The following is a 14,408-nucleotide window of genomic DNA, read 5'->3' on the forward strand; positions in this document are numbered from 1 at the left end:
CCAGTGCTCCATGCAGAATGTGCCCTCCTCAATACCCACCACCAGGCTAACCCATCCTCCCACCCCCCTCCCCTCTAGAACCCCGTTTGTTTTTCAGAGTCCACCGTCTCTCATGGTTCGTCTACCCCTCCAATTTCCCCCGCTTCACTCTTCCCCTCCCGCTACCCTCTTCTTCTTCTTTTTTTTTTTTTCTCAACATATATTGCATTATTTGTTTCAGAGGTACAGATCTGAGATTCAACAGTCTTGCACAATTCACAGCGCTTACCAGAGCACATACCCTCCCCAGTGTCTATCACTCAGTCACCCCATCCCTCCCACCCCACCCCCCACTCCAACAACCCTCAGTTTGATTCCTGCAATTAATAATTCCTCATATCAGTGAGATCATATGATACATGTCTTTCTCTTTTTGACTTATTTCACTCAACATAATACCCTCCAGTTCCATCCACGTCGTTGCAAATGGCAAGATCTCATTCCTTTTGATGGCTGCATAATATTCCATTGTATATATATACCACCTCTTCTTTATCCATTCATCTGTCGATGGACATCTTGGCTCTTTCCACAGTTTGGCTATTGTGGACATTGCTGCTATAAACATCAGGGTGCACGTACCCCTTCGGATCCCTACTTTTGTATCTTTGGGGTAAATACCCAGTAGTGCAATTGCTGGATCATATGGTAGCTCTATTTTCAACTTTTTGAGGAACCTCCATACAGTTTTCCAGAGTGGCTGCACCAGCTTGCATTCCCACCAACAGTGTAGGAGGGTTCCCCTTTCTCCGCATCCCCACCAACATCTGTCATTTCCTGACTTCTTAATTTTAGCCATTCTGACTGGTGTGAGGTGGTATCTCATTGAGGTTTTGATTTGGATTTCCCTGATGCTGAGCGATATTGAGCACTTTTTCATGTGTCTGTTGGCCATTTGGATGTCTTCTTTGGAAAAATGTCTGTTCATGTCTTCTGCCCATTTCTTGATTGGATTCTTTGTTCTTTGGGTGCTGAGTTTGATGAGTTCTTTATAGATTTTGGATACTAGCCCTTTATCTGATATGTCATTTGCAACTATCTTCTCCCATTCTGTCGGTTGTCTTTTGGTTTTGTTGACTGTTTCCTTGGATAGCCACATGCAGAAGATTGAAACTGGACCATTTCCTTACACCACACACAAAAATAGACTCCAAATGGTTGAAAGACCTCAATGTGAGACAGGAGTCCATCAGAATCCTAAAGGAGAACACAGGCAGCAACCTCTTTGACCTCAGCCGAAGCAACTTCTTCCTAGAAACATCGCCAAAGGCAAGGGAAGCAAGGGCAAAAATGAACTATTGGGACTTCATCAAGATAAAAAGCTTTTTTTTTTTTTTTTAACATATAATGTATTATTTGTTTCAGAGGTGATTCATCAGTCTCACACAATTCACAGTGCTCACCATAGTGTGTACCCTCCCCAATGTCTATCACCCAGCCACCCCATCCCTCCCACCCCCCACCACTCCAGCAACCCCTCAGTTTGTTTCCTGAGATTAAGAATTCCTCTTATCAGTGAGGTCATATGATACATGTCTTTCTCTCATTGACTTATTTCGCTCAGCATAATACCCTCTAGTTCCATCCACATCATTGCAAATGGCAAGATCTCATTCCTTTTGATGGCTGCATAATATTCCATTGTATATATACACTACATCTTCTTTATCCATTCATCTGTTGATGGACATCTTGTCTCTTTCCATAGTTTGGCTATTGTGGACATTGCTTCTATAAACATTGGGGTGCACGTACCCCTTCGGATCCCAACATTTGTATCTTTGGGGTAAATACCCAGTAGTAAATACCCATTTGCTGGATCATATGGTAGCTGATATTTTTTTGTGGGAATTAAATGGAAATCCCAATCTCTGATATTTTTTTTTTGTGGGAATTAAATGGAAATCCCAATTGGGATTTCCATTTAATTCCCACAAAAAAATCACACTTTTATTGATGCCCTCTTTGTAAGATTTACTTTAAAAAATGGACATATATGAGGAGCACCTGAGTGGTGTAGTTGGTTAAGCCTCCAGCTCTTGGTTTTGGCTAAGGTTCTGATGTCAGGGTCATGAGATCAAGCTATATGTCAGGCTTTGCAGTGCAGGGTCTGCTTGGGATTCTCTCTCCCTCCCCAATTGCCCCTCCCGCTTGTGCTCGCTCTCTCTAAGACAAATAAATCTCTAAAAAATAAATAAGAAATGGACACATATGAGATTTTAATGGACATATAATAGGATGAAGCTGTCAATTGTTTATTTCTAATTTTCCTGAATTTTTTTTGTTGTTTCTTTAAAAATTGCATTATAGGTAATATTTGAGTTTCCTGTAACTCTTTCAAGAAATTTCAGGGGAGGCTAGTTTGAATTTAAGACATAGACCTAGTTGACAAAAGACTACTAAGTCTCAGTTACAGCCTTGATGGTGAAGGCTTCACATGATGGAAATATCTGGTTTTTCTCCTAAAAAAAATTAAACACTCAGGCAGCTAGAACTTTATAACACTTCAATGGTGGTATGTCATTGTTATGCTACATTAGATTTTAAAATCTCAATGCTGGTATCATTTCTAAGAGATTCTAACACTATAATCTTTAAAACACAAATAAGGTTATGACAATAACATTTCCATGATAAACTAATATAAAAATCTGAAAAATAATTTACATTATTCCTTATGAGTGTACAATCAACTTTCATTAATAGGAAATAAAGTTTATTCTCTAAAATGAGCTTGAAAGCAAGGGCTGTCTACCCATATCCTTTAGAAAAGAATTTCCATTAAAAAAATGTAAACATAAGTCACTCTTAAATGTATTCAAAGTCTAAAGTTAAATATTAAAGTTAAATACTAAACTTACTAAAAAAAGTCCAAGACTGAACATAAAATACATGTATGCTAATATTTAGAATAACATTTGGCTTTATGATAAGCCATAATGTTACACAAAATTACTGCCACTTAGGATTGATTATATGATGTTGAGAAAATGGTCATTTTGACTGTTATTAATTACTGTTATCTGTCAGAGGATGTCATAATGCAAAGCAGTGACTTTGTGTCATTCTAAACATTGCCTACTTAATGAAATTTAGTAGGCATATAAGATTAGGAAATGTCTAGTTTAACTATTAAAGCTATTTTAATCAAGTGTTTTCTGCCCCGGAGTATTTGTGAAACAATAAATAAATGAGAATATTATTAAAACCAATAGTTTAAATTCATTTGGGCAGCTCTTCATTGTGATTTAAGGCAGTTCTGAATTAAAAGAAGATTTTATTTCTGCTATGACTCTTAACAGCTCATCTTTTTTTTTTTTTTTAATAAGCAAGTAAGTTTATCTGAATGACAATGAAAGTTCCAATTTAGGCCCAAATTATTCAGCATTATTAGACAAGTCTGTTTAGATAGTTTTGGAAGTTTTTAGTTATATCCAATCTATCTTCCCTCATAGGGACCTAATTGGGTTTCATGTAATGTGTTGCATAAATGAATACAAATTCCTGTCAATTTTTCCTCTAAAATACATCTCAGATCTATTTCTCTTCATATCTGCTACCACTGTTCTGGTTTATTGATACAGTTTTCTGGATGGTCTCCTTAACACTTTTGTTTGACTCAGTATGAAGTATCCAGAATTTCTTCTGAAAACATTTTTGATACATCTGTGATCATATTACTCTTTCTGTAGTTGCTTCCCTTTTCCCTAGGAATTAATTAGAAAATTATACTGTGCTCCTGAGGATTCTTACTACCTCATCACGTATCACAGGTTAGCTCCAATCACGTTGATCCTTTTTTCCCCCCTCAAAAAATCCACTGTCCTTTCCAACACATAACCTTGGTTTTCGTTTTATTCTTGCCCTGAAAAATTCTTTCTCTGCTGTAGTATAGTTACTCCTTGCCTCTTCAGATTATCTTACATGTCAACTTTCCAGAAAGATCCTTTGTGACTACTGTATACACAATGCATTTCTGTTTTTATACTTTTTCCTTTTCTCCCTATCCCCCATGACGCTGTTATTCTCTGTCACCCTATCAGGGACATCTCATTGCCAAATCCAGGGATTCTGACCCCTCTGGATTCTATGTGAATGACACCTTTGGACCCAAGTATGTACATATAATGAAAGAAGCATAGTTCTCCCCTGGAGATGTGCAGCTCATGCTGTACTAGTCAGGATCCTGTTAGATTTGCACATACAACTGGTTGTATTTTAAATAACTATAATTCTGCGTTTACTTGTTTACTCTGGCTCTTTTATCAGCCTGGAAACTCCTTAAGATCAAGAGTCATATCTGTTTACCTTTGTATAAACAGACGTTGCTTGTAGAAAGCCCTCATTAAATATTTGTTAGATGAATGAATGAAATAACAAGTTGATAGAGATAACATATAGAAAAGAGCAAGATGGAAAATTTCTTTTTCATTCCTGAAAAATGACAGTTTGTCTTTCTTTCTGTGGAAGTAAATGTGAGGATCCTTCAGAACATAACATTAGAAACTTGATTAACCCACTATTTAAAAATTTGATCCTAGACAGTCTTTCTCCCAGAGCTCTGTCTCCTAAACATTATATTTAAAAGCCTGAAAAGATTTTTTTAATTCTTTCTTTGATTTTTTCTAGTTTTATTGAGATATAATTGACATAGCATTGTAAAATTTTAAGATATACAACATAATGATTTGACATTTGTATATTTTGTGAAATGATCACCACAATAAGTTTAGTTAATATCCACCACCTCACAAATGACAAATTCACAGGATGCCTGGGTGGCTCGGTTGGTTAAGCATCTGCCTTCAGCTCAGGTCATGGTCCCAGGATCCTAGGATTGAGCCCCACAGCCAGCTCCCTGCTCCGTGGGGAGTCTGCTTCTCCCTCTCCCACTGTCCCTCCTCACGACTCATGCTCTCTCTCACTCTCTTGCTCTCTTGCACACACATTCTCTCTAGTAAATAAAATCTTTAAAATAAATAAATTCTATTTTCTCTTGTGATGAGAGTTTTTAAGATCTCTCTTAGCAACTTACAAGTATGCAATATAATATTATTAATCATAATCACCTTGTTGTACATTACAACCCCAGAACTTATTTTTCTTATAACTGGAAGTTTGTACCTTTTGATCACCTTTACCCATCTCCTTCACCCTCTACCCCCCCACCTCTGGCAAACACGAATCTGATCTCTGTTTCTATGAGTTTGTGTTTTGTAGATTACACATATAAATGAGATCACAACTATTTGTCTTTCTCTGATTTATTTCCCTTAGCATAATGCCCTCAAGTTCCATTCATGTTGTCACCAATGTCACAAATGCCTTATTTTTATGGCTGATTTTAAATTTCTTAAAGATTAACCTAAGATACTCCAGGCAAAAATTCTAAAGTAGAAGTCATCCAAAGAGGAATGTTAAGTGGGGAATTAAATTCAATATAAGTACATTTTCCAGAGTTTGATTTTAATTTTGGTGACAATAATTTCAATCTGCTGTGTGGAAAATTTTGACAAATGGCAAAAGACTTAGGGAGCCATTTGTATTAAGAAACACACACACACACATACACACAACACACACAAATATTTCTTGGCCAGGCCAAGAATAGATAATGGTAATACTAGTGGCTAGGTAAATATCCTTCCAGTATTATTTTTTTATTCTGTATTTTTGATGTTTTTATTCCTTTATTGTGTGGGACATTGATGTTTGTTAAATTAACTCTCATTGTTTGGAAAAGGACACTTTGGTTGAAAAATTTAACTACTGAGAAACATTTTAAGTAGTTAACAAAAAGGGATAAGAAAAAGGATAATATGTCCCCTTACAGCAGTAAATAAAAACTCCCTGCCAATTTTATTTAAGCTTTATTATTCATCATTACCATGTGCAGAATTTTGGCAAGGCTTAACAATTTTTACATATCTACCTGACACAATAAACATTTATAGCAAACTATCTCCTATCAGCTGGAGTTGATTCAATTTAACTTGGTCGGTAAAGTGGTAGTTTCCCATTGGAAACATCTTAGGCACAGAGTAAGCAGAGGGGAACAATGATAAAGCACATTTAAGTTCAAATTAATTCTGAGCCATCTAGAGGTAGAGCCATGTAATAGTCCAGAGATGGCAAACTATCCCCTAGGGCCAAAAGCAGCCTACCTCCTGTTTTCATAAAAAACAAAAGCAGAAAACACAACAACCCCAAAACAGAAAGCAAACAAACAAAACATCTATCTATAGCTAATAGATATGTAGATATTGGGGAAAAAAGCCATATTCATTTGTTTATGCCTTGCCTAGGGCTGCTTTTGCCCTCCAGTGGCAATATTGAGTAGCTGTGACAAACACTATCTGGCCCCAAGGCTTAAAATATTTACTATTTAGTCCTTTAAAGAAAAGTTTTCCAACCCCTGTCCTATTCTGACTTATATGTCAAATGACACTGGATACTTCAATAATATCTTCTGTTAAGAATTTTCCATGGGCTCTGCATGTTGTTACAGGGCTTAAAAGTGACATCTCCCATTTGTTGCACTAAGACTGCCATCAGCTGAAACGGTGTGGGGGTCTCCTGATTGGATTGGGGGGCCACCAAATGGGGGACGACCTGATTGGGAGGCTTGTGGCGTGGGTGGTAAAAGAATTCACCTGAGGCAGAACAAAGGAGATAGAAGTTTATTGAATACACCGCAAGGAAGTGACAGGCAGTACCGCAATGGAGAGACTGCCAGGAGACAGTGGTGGGGGGCTGTAGTTAAGGGGGAAAAGTGAGGAGTTATGGGAACATATGGAATTTTCCTTTATTGTACCTGTGTCTGGGTGTAAGTAAGCCATTGGTCACCTAAGGCTTATGGATATTTTGAGGTGGGTCACTTAATGGGCCTGTTTGTATTCAGCCAGGGAATTGGGGTCACTGTGGGCCCTACTACCATACTCAGGTTTCCATTGTTCAAGTTGGTTGCCTTTAACCAGCCTCCACAAGCCATCTAAACAACCTGAAAGAGTGAATCATCTTTCAAAAGGCCTATTTTCACCTCCCTCCATGTGTGACAGCACTGAATCTAGAACACTGAAAAAGAATGAACTGGGTCAGGAATAGCTGACAGTGTTTGAAATGAAAATCAGTGCCAGGTAGGAGTTCAGTAAACACATGGAAATTTGGGCCTTCACATACTCAGAAATATGGTTTGGAGAGAGCAGATAGATAGAGGAAGCTGGGATAAAGTCATCTCAGGAATTGCACATCCAGGTGAGAATAAAAAGACTAAAAGAAGGCCCTGCAAGGGGCTGGACATTCAGAGAGAAAACCAAGAAATAAGACCTCATGGAAACAAAGTACAAGAGACAATGTGAGGTGAAATAAATGGGAGCTGCTAGAGCAGTCTTGTTGCTGTTGGCCGATAAAGAACTTGCAGACAATTGAAACAAATAGACATTTATTTGGGCAATTAGAATTTCAATTCAGGAAACACAGATTTATGTAGACACCTGACTCTTGTTTCAAGAAAGAGGGGGCAAGGCGAGGGGATGGGAGGAGTTATAAGGGTGGAAGTCATGAGTGCCTTTCTCATTTAGGTCTTCTGTGCAAAACAGGGATTGACAGGAGGTTGACTGGGATTGGTTGGGTTAATATGCAAATAAAAGATTGGAACTTGTCAGAGGTTAGCTCCTTCTGAAGTGAAGAATGAAATGATTCAGGTATCAAGTTGAGGGAGTGAAGTCCACACTGAGGGCTTACATCTGGCAAAAAGTTCGTGGTTCCTCTGAGGAGAACTTGCATGAATTCTGCTTCTCTTATGGCCTCCCAACCCTATTTTATTTTTTATTTATTTTTTAAAGATTTTATTTACTTATGAGAGAGAGCGAGAGAGAGAAAGCACACGAGTTGTAGGGGGACAGACTCCCCGCCAAGCAGGGTGCCCTGCCGGGGGCTTGATCCCAGGACCCCAAGATCATGACCTGAGCCGAAGGCACACACTTACCCGACGGAGCCACCCAGGTGCCCCCTCCCAACCCTATTTTTTTTTTTTTAAAGATTTTATTTATATATTTGACAGAGACACAGCGAGAGAGGAACACAAGCAGGGGGAGTGGGAGAGGGAGAAACAGGCTTCCTGCGGAGCAGGGAGCCCTATGTGGGACTTGATCCCAGGACCCTGGGATCATGACCTGAGCCGAAGGCAGACGCTTAATGACTGAGCCACCCAGGCGCCCCCTCCCAACCCTATTTTAAAAGATACTTTCTTCGCTGTGCTTGCTTGCTCCATTTTGAAATGTCATTTTACATTACTGAGGCTCCCACAATGAAAAGGCCGAATCAGGAACTTAGGACGGGCAAGCCTCCGATGCTGTTGGCCATCTTCCAAACAGCATTCTTGCCTTGCGTTGCCCTCACACAAGAGGCACCCTCTCTCCCACTCAGCTAGTAGCTCCTTCAGACCTTGCCTGTTTGCATCCTTACTCTCCTCTTTACCCATTCTTAGAACTAGTTGTCCTTTGAATTAACTAGCCAGTGACTTGAAACCACTTTGGCGGCCTGACTGCAGCTGAGTCGGAATGACATTTGGTCTCTTCGCTTTGATTTGTTTTGGATCTTCCATTCAGTGTTCTGAGTTGAATTCAGTCGTGAATGATGGGGACACTTGTTTTTACCCCTTATTTTTCCATACTTGCTTCATCTATAATAGAACTGTGATTCTTAATTCTAACAGGTCTGATGTCCATCTTCAATAACTTTGTGATATAAAGTCCCCTTTAGAGTTCTAATGGAATTCACAAAGATTATTAAGCACTTACTCGTATTACTTTAAAATCAATATAATGTCCTAACAGTGATTGACAAAAGTAATAAAAAATATGGCTATAATTGCCATTCAATATGTAAATGCCTTGGCATAGGTACATTAGAAAATGTAGTGATATGACCATATGCTTGTTCATTTAGATAAAATGAATATTAATGAATCAGCCATAAATTCAAATCGATGGTTATATTGATGACTCAAATACCCAAAACTGGCATTGCTACTCATGCTGTGATTTTTCTTTTCTTTTTTTTTTTTTTTAAAGATTTTATTTATTTGCAGAGAAAAGGACAGCCAGAGAGGGAACACAAGCAGGGGGAGTGGGAGAGGGAGAAGCAGCTTCCCACGGAGCAGGGAGCCTGATGCGGGGCTCGATCCCAGGACTCTGGGATCATGACCTGAGCAGAAGGCAGACGCCTAATGACTGAGCCACCCAGGCACCCCTCATGCTGTGATTTTTCTAAAAGTGAACAACTCATGTTAAAATTACAAGCAAAATAAAATGCAATATTCTGTCTATATGGTATTATATTCCTTGAAAATTTAATGAAAATTAAAACTTACATAAACTACTGTGGGTTTAAAGGCTATATAGAGAGGTGTTTTAGTATTGTACTTCTATGACCTGTTCTATATATTAATAAATATACACAAATATATTTGAAACTGCTGTGGAATGCAAGGTAATGTTTTGTCATATGGGATATTCCAAGAGTACTATAGAGATACTAGCATCCTTGCCTATTACTTCCCTATTACACAGTGGTGCCCTCCTCACTGTGACAATAAAAAACACCTTGAGGACATTGTGCCCCATTAAGGTAGAATGAGGAGCAAAGAACATGGATTCCCTGCTCAGCCTTCCTGTGTTTCCTGCTCCTATCTTCATGCTATAGTTTTGGATTCCTAACTAAAAGAGATTCACTATGGATAATAAGAATCCTGGGAAAATTTCAGAAGTAAACTGATATTTCTGGCATAATAATCTATTTCTAAGGCTTAAGTTTACTAGGGATTGAAGGTGGAGACAAGAGAAGGGTTAATTATGACTGGAGGAAATACATCAGTAAGAATCAGGACAGGTCTGGGATATGAGGTGGCGTGGCCATGTAAGTTTATGTAGACAACTATTTCATAATTGTTGACATAATACTAAGGTCAACATTAGACTTAGAGTAGGTGCTCAATAGATATTCATCAATAATTAACCAGTGATTTTAGATGAAAGAGGCAGAATGGTGGTGGTTGACAACTTCCTTGGTTTTTATTTAGAATTTCTGTTCAAATATTGATAATGAGGGGTGGCTTAGTGGGTGAAGTGGCTGACTCTTGATTTTGGCTCAGGACATGATCTCAGGGTCCTGGAATCAAGCCCTGCATCAGGCTCCCCACTCAGTGGGGAGTCTGCTCAAGGATTCTCCCTCTCCCTCTGCCCCTCCTCCTGCTCACACATGCTCCCTTTCTCTCTAAATAAATAAATCTTTAAAAAAAAAAAAAGACGTTGATAATGATACTAATAGCCCAAGAACAACTAATACATTTTCCAGGAGATGTTGAAGATTATATTCATGAATCTGCCTCCTATTTAAATTCTAATTAGAAAACAAATATAGATAAGTTTATTTCTGTTTCATGCCTGAAGCACGGTGTTATCAGCAAAAAGTGAGGTTTCGGAGGTGAAATAAAAATGGTAAAATTCCAACATACTTGTGAAATTCAAGAGGACTTTACTGATTAATCTACTTCTGAAACCTGAAATAAATGCATAACACAGACATAACAGAACAAGCAAATGGTATGTGAATTGGAAACTGAAATACAGGATAATTCATGGATTTATAATATCTTTATCTGTGGAACTTTCTTCTGAAAAATTAACCAGTCTTTATGATCTATTTTCCTCCTACTTTTACCCTTATCCTTACCACACATGTTAAATCCTAAATATTTTCCCAATTTTTCCCAAATAATGTCTCTTTGTGGGAAGTTTTCTTTTTAATTCTGCCAGCTTTACTATCAGTTTCAGCATTTCAACTATGCCTCATAGTATGAAGTACAGTTAGAAAAGCTTATTTTAAAATTTCACACAAAGGATGTCTATTGAAGTCATCAGGATGATCAGAGATTGTGAACTTTAGTTTTCAATGGCATATCACTACTCTTCCTAAAAGATCAAAAAGATAATACTCACGAGAATGTAACATATTAGTAGGTAAAAGGGACAGGTATCATGGAAACCCATGTTGTAGACATCTGGCCACACCTCCTTTAAATATACTGTGGAGTACCATCTGAAGATTAGGCAAGAAATGGACAAAGCAAAAAGAAAAGCTAGTCCTGAGTCTTTCAGTCAGACCTGGGATAAATCACTTAACACATATATCCATTTCCTTGTTTTTAAAATGACAAAATGTTTTTCTTCTCTCAGAAAATTGAGTAACTAGTCTTCTTTAAATGAGGCTTTTAAGTCTTATTTTATTAATAAAGTATTATTTTTCTTCTAAGAATAATGATTCTGCAGCACATATCCCTCAAATCACTATCCATCAGGAAGGGAGAAAGCATTCATAATGGTTGCCTTTATTTCAAATGATTTATTGTTAATGCTGAATATATTTCTTAATGACTCCATGGCTTGAACAGTGCTGTGAAACCACAAAACTTGACATTTGAAATTTATTTTTCTGTTCAGCTGAAATTTCAAGTATGCTGCAAGCTATTTAGGTGTAGGCAAAGCCCTTTGTTCCTATTTAGACCTTTTACAAACTTTGAAAAATATATCACCACCTCTCCAACATGAAATATCTCCAGCTGGGAAATTATGTTAGAGCAAAACATGGGTACTGAGTCAGGTTGAAAAGCTGGCTACAGAAATGATCTAGGAACTTTATGAGACCACACACAAGAAAGACATTGACACTAGAGAATTTGGATAAAACTGGATATTACTAGTCAGAATGATATCAGACTTGGACATGAGAGAGAAGCAACAATTCTCATGAAAATTGTCTGCAAAGGATGAAGCTAATAAAAAATAGGAAAATTAAAAAAAAAAAAACAAAAAACAGAAGAGGTCTGGACATTTGTAGATCTAAACACTTAATTGACTGGCTCCTGGGCATTCCTTTCGTAGAAAACAGTTGACTGTAGACAATGGAGATCAGGTACAGTGCAGGATTCTCAGGCTGTGCTTGCTGCTTTTATACCATTTCTAGTCCAAGAGCTTACCTGTCCCTGGTTCACCAAGTTCATACAAAATATCTTCATTAATTTTACTAAACAGCAAATTAAGTTTATGTGGGTTTGGATGATGATTTCTCAAGCAATTCTTCTATTAGATAACTCTAATTGCTTTTTGTTAGTTCACAACTTCCCCGGAGCTTCCCAGGCATGATCTGAAATCAGATCCCATATGCTGAGAACAGAAAGAGACTGAAGAAAGAAGCAAGTCACTCCAGATTGGTAGGTGATAGACATAACAAAGAAACCAACTTACTGATGAGGCTTATCTTGTGTTGGGTGCTGCAAGATGACTAGATCTCTGCAGCTGCCCACTAGAATCTTTAAAAGATTATATAAAAGATTTTAAGTGGGTCCAGTCGTGTACAGGAAACTTTTTTTTTGAGATTTTATTTATCCCTCTGCCTGCCTCTGTCTCTCTCTCTCTGACAAATAAATAAAATCTTAAAAAAAAAAAGATTTATTTATTCGAGAGAGAGATCACAAGCAGGGGGAGGTGTAGAGGGAGAAGCAGGCTCCCCACTGAGCAGGGACCCCGATGCGGGACTCGATCCCAGGACCCTGGGATCATGACCTGAGCTGAAGGCAGATGCTTAACTGACTGACCCACCCAGGCGCCCCATGTACAGGGAACCTTAACTAGCTTCAGTCATGTACTCACTTCACATACTTTCAATGCCACATTTCTATTTCAAGGCTGTATGCTTGGATCAGCTTCTGGGAATGGGAAAGATAAGCAGAACACACATTCCAAGGACAGGGGAGTTTGGGGTGCAGGAAGACTCCAGTTGCCCAGGGCCAGCTCATAGATCAATTGGTGGTCATATCTTCTTGATGACTTTCTCCAGCACTTTTATGTTTTTCTTTCCCATTACACACACATGTACATATTGATTTTTACATTTGGTCTCATTTTGATCCAAATTTCGAAGAAATGAAAGGAAGCCATACCTTTAAGAAGATTTAGAAAAAGAAATTGGATCTTAATTCTTCCAAGTGATTTTCACACAATGTAAAAGGGAGCAATGAGAATCTCTGTATTAGGTATTAAAAAGGACTTTAAAATAATCATTATAAAGACCAGTTTTACTGGCTTTGAGGATTAATGGTATGTATTTGTATTGATTTAGGTTTCATGTTACCAACAGAACTAAACAGGAAGTTACAAAATGTGTACTAGTAATTATTCAGCAACAATCTTCTCTTCTATAAAAAGCTCTGCATAGAAAAATACTGAGCTGAGTGAGAGCATCTTGGGGCTCTGTTTCTCATTCTGTCAGAAAATAACAGAACAATATTGAATAAGTTACCTTCCTCAACTGGCTGATTTTAATATTCAGCTCTAACCTTCCTCATTATTGATTATAGCTTATTATATGTATATGAATATACTTCTGTATAAGAAATGTGACCTCTATTGGAAGATCTAAGAACTAGAGTCATGTGTTCTCTACCTTATAACACAGAATTAGTCACATTAGAAAAAATGCAGGTGTTTTCTTTTTCAACATTACTTTGGCTATTCAGGGTCTTTTCTGGTTTCATACAAATTTTAGGATTGTTAGCTCCAGCTCTATGAAAAATGCTGATGGTATTGAATGCATTGAATTTGTAGATTGCTTTGGGTAGCATAGACATTTTAACAATATTTGTTCTTCCAATCCATGAGCATGGAATGTTTTTCCATATCTTTGTGTCTTCCTCAATTTCTTTCATAAATGTTCTTTTATAGTTTTCAGAATACAGATCCTTTACCTCTTTGGTTAGATTTATTCCTAGATATCTTATGGTTTTTGGTGCAATTGTAAATGGGAATGATTCCTTGATTTCTCTTTCTTGTTTCATTGTTAGTGTATAGAAGTGCAACTGACTTCTGTGTATTGATTTTATATCCTACAGCTTTGCTGAATTCCTGTATGAGTTCTAGCAACTTTAGGGTGGAGTCTTTGGGTTTTCTACATAGAGTATTATGTCATTTGTGAAGAGTGAGAGCATGACTCCTTCTTTGCTGATTTGGATGCCTTTCATTTCTTTTTGTTGTCTGATGGCTGAGGCTAGGACTTCCAGTACTATGTTGAAAAAGAGTGATGAGAGTGGGCATCCCTGTCATTTTCCTGACCTTAGGGGACTGATGTGTTCCTGATCTTAGGGGAAAAGCTCTCAGTTTTTCCCCATTAAAGATGGTACTCACTGTGGGTTTTTTGTATATGGCTTTTATGATATTGAGGTATGTTCCTTCTATCCCTACACTGCAGAGAGTTTTTATTAAGAAAGGATGCTGTATTTTGTCAAATGCTTTTCTGCATCTGTTGAGAGGATC

Source organism: Mirounga leonina, unplaced genomic scaffold (genome assembly GCF_011800145.1).
Source record: "Mirounga leonina isolate KUSES-001 unplaced genomic scaffold, KU_Mleo_1.0 Mir_153, whole genome shotgun sequence".
NCBI classification, from domain to species: Eukaryota; Metazoa; Chordata; class Mammalia; order Carnivora; family Phocidae; genus Mirounga; species Mirounga leonina.